The sequence below is a fragment of the Triticum aestivum genome, chromosome 5B (assembly GCF_018294505.1).
Source record: "Triticum aestivum cultivar Chinese Spring chromosome 5B, IWGSC CS RefSeq v2.1, whole genome shotgun sequence".
Taxonomy (NCBI): Eukaryota; Viridiplantae; Streptophyta; class Magnoliopsida; order Poales; family Poaceae; genus Triticum; species Triticum aestivum.
This window is the reverse complement of record NC_057807.1, coordinates 119,670,913-119,686,749: the sequence shown is the minus strand read 5'-3', so window position 1 is coordinate 119,686,749 and position 15,837 is coordinate 119,670,913.

Sequence of the window (15,837 nt, the reverse complement as noted above, 5' to 3'; positions counted from 1 at the left end):
TGCCTCTATTTTTGCGTGCTCTACCGGCGGCAAAGCCACCCACATGGCGACATCCATTTCTTTCCAAAGCTCCTCAAGGCTGGGGGGCTCGGCGGGTGGTGCGGCGTTTGAGGGAGTCCTGGATTAGGGGGTATCCAGACAACCGGATTATATACATCATCCGGACTATTGAAGCGTGAAGATACAAGACTCAAGACTTCGGCCCGTGTCCGGATGGGACTCTCCTTGGTGTGGAAGGAAAGCTTGGAGATCCAGATATTGTGTTTCCTTCCTTGTAACCGACTCCATGTAAACCCTAGCCCTCTCCGGTGTCTATATAAACCGGAGAGGTTGGTCCTTAGAAGGCCGATCACAATTACAATCATACCATCATAGGCTAGCTCTTAGGGTTTAGCCTCTATGATCTCGTGGTATATCTACTCTTGTACTACCCATATATTCAATATTAATCAAGCAAGAAGTAGGGTTTTACCTCCATCGAGAGGGCCCGAACCTGGGTTTTACCTCTATCGGACGAAACTCGGGATATCACCCCTGCAGAAGCCTCAGATCTAAATCCGGAGCAGGTCGCATTGCCTAAGGACGGAGGGATGGACCCCGCCCCGCAGGCCGCACACTCATCGGCGATGGAGCCGAATACATGTCTCACCCATGTAGAAGCCTGTAACCCCGGGCCCCTAGACTCGTATCCGGTTGTTGGTTCCGGTCCGCACACACTCGAGCCAGCCAAGCCAGGTTGGGCTCCGATAATGGAGTTTACCGCAGCGGACATCTTCCAGCACTCGCCCGTTGGCGATATGCTAAATTCATTAAAGTCTCTCTCTTTGTCAGGAGGCTCTGGGCCGAACTATGTCCGGCTTGAGTGGGAAGCAGGCGACAAAGGAATTCTTTGCCCACCCACCACCCACTTCATTGCCACGGTCGATGATTTAACCGACATGCTTGACTATGACTCCGAAGACATCGACGGTATGGACGACGATGCAGGAGAATTACAGGAGCCACCGCTCACAGGGCGGTGGACGGCCACCTCCTCATACGATATAGACATGGTGGACACTCCGAAGGAAACCAATGGCGACGAGGCAACAGAGGATAACCCCTCAGGGAGAAAAGCAAAGCATGGGCGTCGTCGGCGCCGCTCCAAGCCCCGCCATAGCAATACCGGCCCCGGAGATGAAGGCAATCTGGATGACGCCGAAGAAGAATACAACCCTGACCAGCCCGCCTTCGAGCAGGCCGAACAGGAAGATGAGCAGGTCAGCCCAAACGAACAGGCGACCGACAGATATCCGGAGGAGGACAATTATATGCCCCCCTCCGAAGACGAGATTAGCCTTAGCGAAGACGAGTTCGGCGCGCCTGAGGATCCCGTGGAGCAGGAGCGCTTCAAGCGCCGGCTTATTGCCACTGCGAGGAGCCTGAAGAAGAAGCAGCAGCAACTCCAGGCTGATCAAGACCTGCTCACAGATGGATGGACTGAAGTCCTAGCGGCCGAGGAATATGGACTCGAGCGCCAAACGGCTGACTGGCCACCCCGTGGCCGGGATAAAACGGGATATCAGCCTGAATACCAGCCCGCACCCCCACGCCAATACACTACGGCTCGGGGCAACACGCAAGACCTGCAAGATATTCTGAAAACTAAAGCAGGACAGCCAAGATCGATCTACAGATCGTGGGGGCGCGGCCCAGCGCGCGACGATGACCGTCACACTGGATACATCATCAACAAGTCCGGCCGGGCCAAACACAGCAACCCAGACCAACTCAAACTGCGTAGCCACATAGCCCGGCACAGAGGCGCCGCACACCCCCTCTGCTTCACTGACGAAGTGATGGATCATGAATTCCCAGAAGGGTTCAAACCCGTAAACATCGAATCATACGATGGCACAACAGACCCCGTAGTATGGATCGAAGATTTCCTTCTCCACATTCACATGGCCCGCAGAGACGATCTACACGCCATCAAGTACCTTCCCCTTAAGCTCAAAGGACCAGCCCGGCACTGGCTAAACAGCCTGCTAGCAAATTCCATTGGCAGTTGGGAAAACCTGGAAGATGCATTCCTCGACAACTTCCAGGGAACATATGTGCGACCACCGGACGCTGATGACCTGAGCCACATTACTCAACAGCCCGGAGAGTCAGCCAGGAAATTCTGGACTCGGTTCCTAACTAAAAAGAACCAAATAGTCGACTGTCCGGACGCCGAAGCCCTGGCGGCTTTTAAGCATAATATTCGTGACGAGTGGCTTGCTCGACACCTCGGCCAGGAAAAACCCAAGTCCATGGCAGCTCTCGCAACACTAATGACCCGCTTTTGTGCAGGCGAGGACTGCTGGTTGGCTGGCAGCGGCACCACGCCATAGTCCGACACTTCGGATGTCCGCAACAACAATGGCAAGCCACGACGCAACAGACATAAGCGACGGAACAACAACGACAACACAGAAGACATGACAGTAAACGCCGTATTCAGCGGATTCAAGTCCGGTCAGCGGAAGAAGCCGTTCGAAAGAAACAATCAGGGACCGTCCAGTCTGGACCGTATACTGGAGAGCTCGTGCCAAATTCATGGCACCCCGAACAAGCCAGCCAACCACACCAATAGAGACTGCTGGGTATTCAAACAGGCCGGCAAAATAAACGCCGAAAACAAGGACAATGGGCTGCACAGCAACGATGACGAGGAGCCCCGGCGTCTGAACACAGGGGGACAGAAGAAATCCCCCCCCAAGTAAAAACGGTCAACATGATCTATGCCACTCACATCCCCAAGCGGGAACGGAAGCGGGCACTACGGGATGTCTACGCGATGGAGCCAGTCGCCCCCAAGTTCAACCCATGGTCAGCTTGTCCGATCACCTTTGATCGTAGGGATCATCCTACCAACATCCGTCATGGCAGCTCGGCTGCATTGGTCTTAGACCCAGTCATCAACGGATTTCACCTCACGCGAGTCCTTATGGACAGCGGCAGCAGCCTAGACCTGCTTTATCAGGACACAGTGCACAAAATGGGCATTGACCCTTCAAGGATCAAACCCACCAAAACCACCTTTAAAGGTGTAATCCATGGAGTAGAGGCCCAGTGTACGGGCTCCATAACATTGGAAGTGGTCTTCGGATCTCCAGACAACTTCCGAAGCGAAAAGTTAATCTTTGACATCGTCCCTTTCCGCAGTGGTTACCACGCACTGCTCGGATGAACCGCATTTGCTAGATTCAATGCGGTACCACACTATGCATACCTCAAGCTCAAGATGCCAGGACCGCGCGGGGTCATAACTGTCAATGGAAAAAATGACCGCTCTGTTCGAACAAAAGAGCATACTGCAGCCCTCGCGGCGGAAGTACAATGCGGCGTATTCCGACAAACCAATCCGGCAACAACAACTTTGAGCACCGTCAAGAGAGTCCGGAGCACCCCACAACAGGATCATCAAGCATGCCAAGAGCGTGACTAGCAGTCCGGCCTCCGCTCAAGCCCCATCAAAGTAGCATTCGTGCCACACGTACACAATTACGCACTCCAGATACCATGGGCGTAGGTGAAAGTGCAACAATGACTCAGTCAATAGTGCGGGTCACCACCACATACCTTCTTAATCTTTCCCTTTTACCTTTTAGGACATTGCTTTAGCGCAACTTCTTCAGAAGAGCCGGATTGTCGGACTCACATAGGAGAGAAAACTAAGGAGGCAATAGGCGTTGCGCACATAAGGAAATACCCAGGTGGAATCTATTTACGATCGTTATACCTGTTTTATCTATCTGTACGCGGCCTGCCCCTGGATAGGACATGTCAAATAGTCCTATTTATCTCCGCTTAATGCATCCATTGTAAACATACGCTTAAATGTATTATTCATCAATGGGAGATCATAAATAGCGTCAGCTTATTATTCTTACTTGAGCATTTTTTCTTATAAATGTTTATTTGATATTGCATCCGTACACCTTGGTACGGTCAGTTTGCCAGGGGCTTCTCATGACGCCCCGTAATACGGCAAGTAAAGTCCGAACACTTTCAATAGTGCAGCACCCCGAACTTATAGCACTATATGCATCAGCTCCGAATCATGTCTTGGGTCTACAGTTGGGTTAGCCCGGCTCCCTTGTTTTGGTACCTTACGTTCCGTTATATCGGCTAAAGTAGCGCAGGGAGAACTACTGCGATTGTGTCCCGGTTCTTCCGGACGAGCGCCTCAGTAGAGGAAGCCGAAAACTGATGTGGCGAGAGCTGGCCGCTGTTCGAGAGGTCTTAAAATCCTTAAAGATTTTTCCGCTTTAGGCGATAAATCAGCTTCGTCCGATCTAGGCGTGTATAGCGCCCCAGTTCGGCCTTCCGGATTCTTGGGGCTTTGCCGAAATTCAAAATTGTAGACTTCTATGGCTAAGTGAAAGTTATAAAGCCGCATAGTCCGATTGCCTTGTTCCCTGCGCCAGATACCTCCTTAAGGGACCAAACATTTGGATAAAGAGTGTCCGGGTTTTCCACGAACACCCCAGTACTAGTTACGTGGGGGCAGAAGCCGACGACTGGCCTACTTTCAGAATTTTATAAACAGCAGCACAGAAGGTAATATTTTAAATAACAAAAGTGCTACATAGCACAAGTAACTTCGTCTTTACATTACAAACATGACAGAAGTGAATTCATTCTAAAATGGTGTCCTTGGTACATTCATCGGCCACGAGACGAGCACCCTTCATAATGCCATCATAGTACATCTCGGGATGGCGATGCACCTTGCCCTCCGGCGCCCGTCCTTCACCAGCTTCTCCGCATCCAGCTTGCACCAATGCACCTTCGCGCGGGCAAAGGCCCGGCAGGCACCCTCAATGCAAACGGATCGCTTGATCACTTCAAGCCGCAGACAAACATCCACCATCCGCTTGATCAGGTCGAAGTAGCTAGTGGGCAGGAGCTCACCAGCCCACATCTGGACTATGAAATCTTTCATAGCCAGTTCGGCCGCCCTGTGGAGTTCGACCAACTACTTCAGTTGGTCACTCAGAGGCATTGGGTGTTCGGCCCCAGCATAGTGGGACCAAAACAACTTCTCCGTTGAGCTCCCCTCCTGGGCACGGTAGAACTCCGCAGCATTTGATACGCTGCATGGCAGATCTGCGAATGCCCCTGGAGAGCTCTGAATTCGAGTAAGTAACGCCTCCTCCACATGTTTGCTTTGCATAAAGAATTTCTTACCCGCTGCTATCTTTTTGGCCTCCTGGATTTCCTGTTGTGCCTTCTCGACTTCGGCCTTGGCGTCTTTCATACTCACCAAGGCCTTCGCAAGCTCGGCCTCTTTCATCTTCAGATTATGCTCCACGGACTCATACCTCTTGTCGAGGTCCCGGAGCTCTTGCTGTACCTCGCCCACTCTAGCACTTTGCTTTTCGCGCTCCTTACATTCCAAGGCCACCTTGTCTTCGGCCTCGGACAGCGCTTTCTTCAGGGACGCCACTTCGGCGGTGGCCCCTGTTGCACTGTCATGACGCTTTGGTGTTAGACCAACCAATTTTGTCTATCCTTAAATTCATATGAGCGGGGAATTACTTACCCTTGTTCTCTTCGAGCTGCCTCTTCGTGAGGTCGAGCTCTCCCTGCGCCTGCTCCAGGTCCCGCTTTAGTTCGGCAACCTCGGCTGTGCGGGCAGCAGTGGCAAGCAACACAGCCTGCTTATTCACATGACTATTTATTATTAGACTCCTGCGGATTATAATTGACCCTCTGTTTGGCTTTTCCTTACGAACACCAAACAGAGTATCAGGGGCTACTACCTATCGGGTGGTAATCTCATACATTTTTATTACTTACCTCAAAGCCTATCAGTAGGCTGGTGCAGGCTTCGGTTAGTCCGCTCTTGGCGGCCGAAACCTTCTGAATCACCGCACTCATAAGAGTACGGTGCTCTTCATCCATGGAAGCGCCGCGAAGCGCTTCCAGCAGACAATCCGGCGCCTCGGGCGCAACGGAAGCCCTCGACGTAGACGGCTCGCCCTCCCTAACGAGGGGCTACTCGCCTGAGTCCGGAACCTTTGACGGTTCTGGAACGGTGTTCGGCTGAGAGCCCGACCTACCATGGCTCTCATTGACACGATCTGCGGGGATCTTGAACCCCGCGTGTCCGACATCTGGAATCCCGCCTTGGGGCGTCTCCAGAGTCACCTCCCCCCCGCTCTGGGAGCCTTCGGGACAACACCTCCGTGTCATCCGCGGGCTGAGGAGTAGTGGCCGTCGGAAGCGAATTCATCTCCGAATTGCTCAGGGATCCGGAGGAAGATACCTCGGGATGAGCCCTAGCCGGACTGCATATATGTTCGGCATTATAAATACAAAAACAATGAAGTAAAGTCATGATAGAGTGTGGACACTTAGAATCGCACTGGGGGCTTCCCCTTGGGCAGCCACCCCTCCTCGCTGAGAGCGGCCGTGGTGGAGTAGTCCGGAAGGGACACCTTTCCCTTCTTGGACGTCCCAGCCTCCCCTTCTGCGGTGGCTTTTCTCTTTTTCTCCTCCCCAGTGCGGGGAGGTAGAATTTCTTCTTGCTTCCCCCCGCCTCCGCCGGAGGAATCTGTCTCGTCGTCATCGGACGACGTGGGTATGACGGCCTTGCGCCGAGGGCCCTCTCCGGCCCCCTGGTTTGCCTCCCCAGGCCCCTCATCCTTTTCAGATGGGGCGTCTTCTTCTTCTTCTTCCTCCCCTTCGTGGGAGGAGTGAGCCTCGTCATCTTCGTACGAGGCTTCCTGCACAACCTTACGCCGGAGACCCTTTCGGATCCCCGGGGCATTTTTCTTGGCCTTCTTCTCTGACGCTTTGTAAGGCGCCGGGACCAGCATCTCTGTCAAGAGAGCATTAGCTGGGCCTTCTGGCAGCGGAGCTGCACAGTCAATATGCTCCGCTGTCTCCAGATAATCTTGAACAAATATGCACAATTACTTAAGACTCCCCCCATGAGTATATTGGGAAGGACTGAATCCGGTGATAGCCTAAAAACTCACCTTGCTAGGAGGCCGCGTGGCGTGGAGCCCACGGTCCTCGGATGTGGGAGGAGGTACTTCGAAGGCCTTGAACAACGCCTTCCACGCGTCTTTGTGCTTCATGCCGTAGAGCCTCTAAAGCATCTGGTGTTCGGCCTGGACGAACTCCCACAGATTGAATGCCCGCCTTTGGCACGACAGAATCTGGCAAACGAGCATGACCTGGATCACATTGACAAGCTTGATGTTCTTGTCCTTCATGCTCTTAATGCAGGTTTTGATTCCGGTAAGCTCTGTAGATTCGCCCCAGGACAGGCCCTTCCTCTCCCAGGAGGTGAGCCGCATAGGGGTGCCGGATCGGAACTCGGGGGTCGCCGCCCATTTGGCGTCGCGCGGCTCGGTGATGTAGAACCACCCCGACTGGCACCCCTTCATGGTTTCCACAAAGGAGCCATCAAGCCAGGTGACGTTAGGCATCTTGCCCACCATGGCCCCTCCGCACTCTGCTTGTTGGCCGCTCACGATCTTCGGCTTCACGCAGAAGGTTTGCAGCCACAAGCCAAAGTGAGGCTTGATGCGGAGGAAGGCCTCACATACGACGATAAACACCAAGATGTTGAGGACGAAATTCGGGGCTATATCATGGAAATCTAGCCCATAGTAGAACATGAGCCCGCGAAAGAAGGGATGAAGTGGAAATCCCAGTCCACGGACGAAGTGGGCGACGAACACGACCCTCTCGTGGGGTCCTGGGGTCGGAATGACCTGCCCGGCGTTCGGTAGCCAGTGCGCTATGTCTGCGGCCAAGTATCCGGCCGCCCGAAGATTTGCGATATGCTTCTCCTTGACGGAGGAAGCCACCCACTTGCCTCCTGCTCCGAACATGTTTAGTTGTGCGGAGAAGACTTGGGCTTGGGCACTGGATCTTGAGGGGGCAAGAGTGGGCAAGGGAGAAAGAAGGCGTGGGTAAAAATGAGGAAATCTCATCCCTTTATAGAGGCGACGAAAGCGGTGCGCCTCCCCACTTGCCCATTGGGAATCGCTTGCTTCCCAAGCGCCATGATTGATGGCATGGTGGGATTACCCATACCCGTATTGATGAGAATCCCGTGATAAGGGGACACGATCTCTGCTTTGACAAGACGTGTCAAGGAAACCGCCTTGCAATATGCGCTGTGGCTGTTTGTGGGAAAATGGTTCGAATAATGACCCGACTGTAATGACACATCGCGTTGTCTAAAAAGTTGTCAGCAGATTGCATTTGTGAAATATCATTCTCTCTACGGCGGTATGTGAAGATTATTTTTTGGATCCGGACACGACTCAAGTGTTCGATAATTATCTTGGAGTATTCGGAGAAGGAACCCGCCTTGCAATGCCAAAGAAAAGACTGCGCGCCGGACTCATCGGCATTGAAGCCTGGTTCAGGGGCTACTGAGGGAGTCCTGGATTAGGGGGTATCCGGACAGCCGGACTATATACATCGTCCAGACTATTAAAGCGTGAAGATACAAGATCAAGACTTCGGCCCGTGTCCAAATGGGACTCTCCTTGGCATGGAAGGCAAGCTTGGCGTTCCGGATATTGTGTTTCCTTCCTTGTAACCGACTCCATGTAAACCCTAGACCTCTCCAGTGTCTATATAAACCGGAGAGGTTGGTCCTTAGAAGGCCGATCACGATTACAATCATACCATCATAGGCTAGCTCTTATGGTTTAGCCTCTACAATCTCGTGGTAGATCTACTCTTGTACTACCCATATCTTCAATATTAATCAAGCAGGAAGTAGGGTTTTACCTCCATCAAGAGGGCCCTAACCTGGGTAAACATTGTGTCCCTTTCTTCCTGTTACCATCAGCCTAGACGCACAGATTGGGACCCCCTACCCAAGATCCGCCAGTTTTGACACTGACAACGTTCTCCTCGTAACGGGGAGCCGACACATCCCCCGACGTGCGTGCTAGCAAGATTGGGAACGCCGACGCGTCCACCTCGACGCTTCGCGGCGAGGAGTGGAATGCCGATGCGTCCTCCTCGACTAGTGGCGGCGAGGAATGGAATGATGACGCATGACCGTCCGGGCGGTGCAACGAGGGGCGCCTAGGGCTTGGGAGGGGCGATGCCATGGTGGTCGACGTGAGAGGGAGGGGGAGGAGATAGCGATGAACGTGAGCGTTCTTCCGAATGCCATGGGAGGCGCAATATTTATAACGAGCAATGGCACACCTACGTAAGATATGGACTGAGCTGCACTGACTTAACTGCAAGTCCAGTTGCATCACTGACATGTGGGCTAGACCCCTATTGGGCCCATATGTCTGTGACCCAATGCACCTGCAGTTAAGTAACTGAAGCAGTGCCCCAGAAGATATGATGCATGATTAATGTAACAGCTACATGGGCATATTTGTTGGAGTAAATTACGAGGGAGGGAAGGGGTGGAAATATTGCTGGTCATAACGGATTGGACGAGCGTGGAGGGAGGAGAGTCATGCATGCAGATTTTTTCCACACGGGGTGGAGTGGTGGGATCGCCGGAGGGAGAAGGAGAGTCTGGCAGGCATATTGTTTCCATACATGGAGAGGAAAAGATTTGGGGACGAACGGGCTTCCTACAGGTATGGGGAACGGTGCATAATAAGTCATCTTGCATGCCGAGCTAGGTATAGTCTCAAGTCATTAAAAATATACACGCCCCCACATGTTCATATTTCAAGGTGCACTAAATTATTGCATGCGATGATTAAGGCTGGCCATAATGGTAGTATCTTAGCTGGTATCATGCACGCGGGAATAGCAAACATGCTGATGTGGCGAAGAATTAAAGAAGAGAGAGGGAGGGGGGGTTAGAGTAACTAGTGTTCATGCATGCATTGGTAAACACATTTTTTTGTGAAGAACGACGACATTAGTTGAGTACTTTTGCAAACTACAAAAACTATTCCACCGCATCTATCTTGCTAAGAGTAGGTGAAAATTTTGAATCGAGCCCTTTAAACTAGAAGGGAGGTAGCAGTACTCTAATAGTTAACCTTGTTGTGATGACAAGATAGAAAATGGCATGCACCTGGACGGAGGAACTAGTCTGCATTGTGCTTTTAAGTTTTGTCTGAAGTCAATGTACCTCTACTTTGACCAAACTTATAGAAAAATGTATCAACATTCACAATGTCAAATCAATATTTTTATACTCATTATAGAACGTAGTTCTTATACTCATTATAATCAGTATTGTAGATATTGATATTTTTAGTATAAATTTGGTCAAACACTTTGCAAACGGTTGACAGAAGTAAAAAGGACCAGAGGGAGTATCATGCATGCAGAGTAGGCAAAAAAATCGCTCATTTATAGCCAGTCGAAGTCTCAAAGGGCGCGACCACGCGAGGAAGGCGAAGGTCGTGGGAGGCACGATGGTTGACGGAATTAAGTGAAGTTACATCCACGGGCCGACATGGCATACGAACAGGCAGAAACTATACCGTCAGGCCTAAGATATGGGTCTAGTAGACATGACATCTAGTGGGTCCCGCATAGTTCTCGAGAACTTTTGGGGGGCTTGCAGCCATTTATCCACAGGGCAAGCCAGCAACCCCACACCGATCGCACACCCTACTCATCCCCGTCTTCTACCTTACAACAGTTTGCTCTCAGTCGTTTCGTCCTTTCACATTACACCAGTTCAACTTTTTTTTGCGGGGTACAACAGTTCAACTTCTCCTAACCCTCCTTCAGAATCCATGGCCTCCCAAATGTCCATGGTCGCCACCGAGTACCAGGTTAGAGCCATCACTGGTGATGAGTTCATCGTCATCTACACACGTGGATCTGCGACGGTGAAAGCATGCCTTGCTCGCTTCCTACACATGTTCAACAGTTCAACAGATGAGTGGGTCGCTGGGCTAGATATTGAGTACAACACAGTACTGGAAAGAGAGAAGATTCTAAAGGAGGCAGAGAGGAAGAAGCTCGCCGTGATCCAGGTTTGCGTACATAACGTGTGCTTGGTCTACCACATATGCCATGCTGATGTTGAGTGCCAGGATTTTAAGAACTTCCTCAAGGACGAAAGAGTGAAATTCGTTACTGTAGAATTTAGGAATGACAGGGATGTCCTGCATCGGATAGGCCTTGTTATAGGCCAGCCCTTCGATCTCTAGAAGGCAAGCCTGGTGTCCTCCTCTCAGCCTTCAATGCTGACCCTCACAGCAGCCATGATTGATCCTTCGTACGCTAAACTGAAGAAACCTCATCACGAGTTTCATCATGCATGGGAGTCAAAGACATTAGATGAAGATCACATCCTGTACGCAACAATGGATGCTTACCTTTACTTAAATATCTACAAGGGTTGGATGAAGAAGCAGAGCCCAGTGTCCGGTTCAAGCAAAGAAGCGTCAGCAAAGAGGAAGAGGAAGAGGGACGAGGACGAAGTCCAGGACGTGGACTCGGCTGCGAGTAGGTGGCAGTGTCGTCGCTCATGCTGGTTCTACTGCAGTGTCAAGCGGACTAGTTGCTTAGTTTATTTTCAAGGGTGTGTTGTGCCGAGGCCCCAGCAGAACTATGTTTATGTTCTTTCTTGTTATTTGAACTCTTTAGTACATACAGTAGTACTAGTACTATGTCTTACTACTGTTCTTCTTGCAGTTGGTACTACTCTCGTATTTTCGTGTTCGTACTGTACTTAATACATTTGTACTAGTAGTATAATTTGGGTCAGTCGATTTGTGAAAGAAGTTCGACGGAGCGAAGGAAGAGACAGTAGAGAAGCTACCCCAATATCTATATTAGGGTGGCAGGGCGCCCATGATCTATCTTATGAGTGTTGGGTGTGGAATGCGGTTCGCCGGAAAAAATGGATTGTGCCCGGGGTTAAACGGATGGCGGGGGTGGGGGGGAGCATGGCGGTGGCAGGCAGTTCAGGGGAGGGCGGTGCGGCAGGTGGTTAGGCGTGTGGCGGGCTGAGAAGATGAACCGTGCATCAATTTCGGAGGTAGAAGAAGCCCTTCTAGCCATCCATGTTGCATCAAACGACTCACAAGAGTCGTCTAACCCAAATTGCTCCTTCAGATTGCAGGATCCACGTGGCATTCAAGGTCTCAAAGGTAGATTCCGCGTCCGCACCCGGTTTGCAGGCTCGACACGCGCGCAACTGGCTTTTGCCGCGACAGCCACCATGGGCGCCTCCTCCGCGCGGGCGGAGATGACAATGACACGCTAGTTCCTCCTCACCGGCATGCTGGAGCATGCGCTCGTCCTCCTCTTTGTACGATGCATGCATAGACGTGGCTCCACCAGCTGCTCGTATGCTTGGCAGCGCGGCGGCATCGCGAGGAGGGATTGCAGACGACATGAGCGGGCGAGCCTTCGGCTTCATGGCACAGGGATGGCGGCGACACGACGGTGATGGGCGAGAAATTGTTGGCTGGAGCAGGCGGGCGCCGGCATGCGCAATGGCGGCGGCGCCATATTGATGACTGCGCGTATGGGAGCTTACTTTAGTTTTATATAGGGTTGGTCAAACTTAAAACAAAACCGTACTAGTACATGTAAACATTAGAGTTAGGCAACACTTTTATTAGTTACCACAGCCACGATACGGAATCCTGTGCAAGTGCGTGAACCGCGTCCGCGCGGTCGATCGAACGGTGCGTCACCGTGTCATGCTCGAAGGACATCCGCCGAACCTTTTTTTTGTGTGTGAAAACAATCCCTGAATATTGCTCAACTTTTTTCCTGGAAAAATTCTTGACGCTACAATATTTCCATATATTTGAATTTAGCTCCAGTTCGTGTTTATTTGGATTTGGACGTTTTAGGTGCGCCCTAGTTTTTTTTAATACTGATTTTGTGTGTGTGACAGAGAGAGAACGTGTGTATGTGTCCATATGTGTGTTGTGGCAGAAGGGCAATGTTGAGACGATGTGCGTGTGATAGAGACATAGAGAGGTGGGAATGTGCAAATGATCATGCATGAGTGAGACATAGATAGATGCCGATACGTTGTGTATACATGAGAGAACGGTCTTCTAGTTTACTTGTGTGTGTGTGTGTGTGTGAGAGAGAGAGAGAGAGAGAGAGAGAGAGAAAGAGAGGAGCATTCATAACACAACAACCATCTTTCTCGATTCGTCCGTCCCTCGCATGATCGCATGTAACACATGCATCAACACACACATTTTGACACCCTCACCCGGCCCCTGCCCACCTCAAGGCCCGCACAATCTCTTAGTGAATACCCTGTTTAGCATGTACCTTTTCATCACATACACACCCATTTCTCTCCTTAGGTTTGTTTTCTCTCAATATCTCACACACACACACACATCACAGCACACACACACACACCCTCCCCCAAGCACACAATTCATCCCCATCCAAGGTTATATGGCGACCACACTCGCTTGTGCTTCTTTGCACCCGCAGCATGCACAACACCTCAATCTTCAAAGAGGGCATCGAGGAGATCGAAGACGGCGACCACACTACGCTAGAGAATGCGGGGCCATTTGGAAGCAGGATGATGTGACGATGGCTGACTAACTCCTCCCCCCACCCCCTCTCTCTCGCACAAAATTACCAATCCCTCTCTCCCCCGCACAAAATTATCAATCCCTCAACCCACGAGATCCTTCCCCTCTCGTCCATGTTTTTCCACCTCTCTCATCAAACCTGTTGTCTCTTCTCCTTCCACGTATACATAATCCGGATGCACACGCATCTCACGTATATTACATGTCTCCATCTTTCTCACAAACCTAACTTCTTCCTCTCTCTCTTTCTCTCTCTATTTCTCTCTCTGTGTCTCGTTAGGTTTGTCTCCTACTCTCTTGTCCACATACATACAATCTTTCCCGCCCTATCTGCTCCATCTTCGCAAGCTCTCTCTGCACATTTCATTCACACATTGGGATATGTTCAAAATGTTGCTTTTATAATGGCTGATGTAGAGTTATGGTTGGTTTTGTTGCATCCTACAAAGTAATAACAATGAAATGCATTTAGATTCTCATTTGACTGGGATTATGTGAGTTTGAGCATGTTGTGAAGTACTATAGACCTTGTATACATCTTGGAATTCGACAATGATTGTAACTATTGAATTGTATAGCAGACTAAGGCATAGCCTAGTGGTAGGAAGGAGATGATGCCTTCCCACCCACCCAGGTTCAAGGCACGATACTTGCAATTTGGGTTTGTTGCACCAATTATACTGTAGGGGGTTCCCTTACAGTCTTCCTCTAAAAAAACTATTGAATTGTATAGACCATTACATTCGAAGTGAGTAGCCTAATATATTTATTTCACAATTTCAAAAAATGATTAGTTCACTACAAACTAAGAAAACAAATGTGTATTCCCTCTGTTTTTATTTAAGTCCACTATTAGCATTGGTCAAAGTCAAGTTTTGTAAACTCTCAAAAAGCTTATAACAAAAAATATTAACATATACAATAAGAAATAAATACCATTAGTTTCATTATTGAATGTACTTTCACATCATACATATTTGTTATGGTAAATGTTTATATTTTTCTATAAACTTGGTCAAACTTTAGGAAGTTTGACTTCGGTCAAACCTAATATGCAGAGTTTACTAGTACTACTTGCTAGTTGCTTAGCCGAATCACTCAACACGCCACACGGGGAGTTCAGTGTCACAAAATTTTGAGGTCGGCGGGAAAATCTCCCGCGACCTTGATTCGAGCAATGGGAAGTTACCATCATAGCCTTCGGAACAGGCCTACGGATGATGCTTGGTAGGGGACTGTTTGCGTAACTTCAGGTTCACCCTACCCAGCCAACCCCACCTGGCACCCAGAGTAGTACACCTGAATACTCCCCATTTTCTATCCCCATCGCAAAATAGACTTCTCCACGACACTGCAGCCTTCGTGCTCCTCCCCTTCTACATCGGCGCACTCGTCCACCGCAGCACATCTGCCTCATCGACGACCTCGTACGCCGCACTGGAGCCGGTCCGTCGTCGTCGTACATGGAGCCTCTTCCCCAACACCGTCTTCCACGGTCTCGGATCTACTTCTCGGAAGCCGACACCAAGCGCAGAAGCACCACCGTCGTGGACAATGAACTGACTCCCGTTGCCGACCATGACTCACAGAGGCTGCTGCGACCATCATTCTAGTCTTGATTGGTCATGTGTGTATTGAATCACTTAGCAGTACATGTGCAGTCCAATTTTGTTCATACCTACCCTTCAAATTTCCTGGGTGCTATTGTTCCCGTAAAAGTAATTGGTTATAGCCTCCATTGTCCAACAGAATATCAGCTTGTAATTGTGCGTCGCTCCTGTATTGCGCTGTGTTTGGGTAGGTTTTTCATCTGCAACCAGTAGTGTGGCAAATGATGGAAAGTTTTTTAGAACTAGCAAGATGCTCATGCGTTGCACGCATCAAGATGCATTTGTATGAGTAGTTTATCTTGTGGGAGAAAAGGATGAATGAGGGAAGGCCTTATTTGCAAATCTGGAGAGGGGTATGGGTATCTTTTTGCAAAATTCCCATTGTTTCCTTCCTATTTGTCAGATATAAATTGGAAGGCCTATATTGCAGGATGGCAGGCACACCATCATCACCAACTCTGTTTTTTATAAGAAGTATAGAGAAAAAAAGTAGACAAGATAAGTAGAGATAAATATAAAATATAAAATAAATATAACAGTAGAGAAGCGAGTAGAGATAGCAGAAATGTTGGGAAAGGATCGCGCGCGCGGGAAAAAGCGTTCGGGCGTGCGCTAGTTTTGGCGCGCGGCGTCCGACACGCTTTATAAAATCCAATGCTCTCCCACCGCTCTGTGCCTTGCCACTGCTCTCTCCCCGCTCT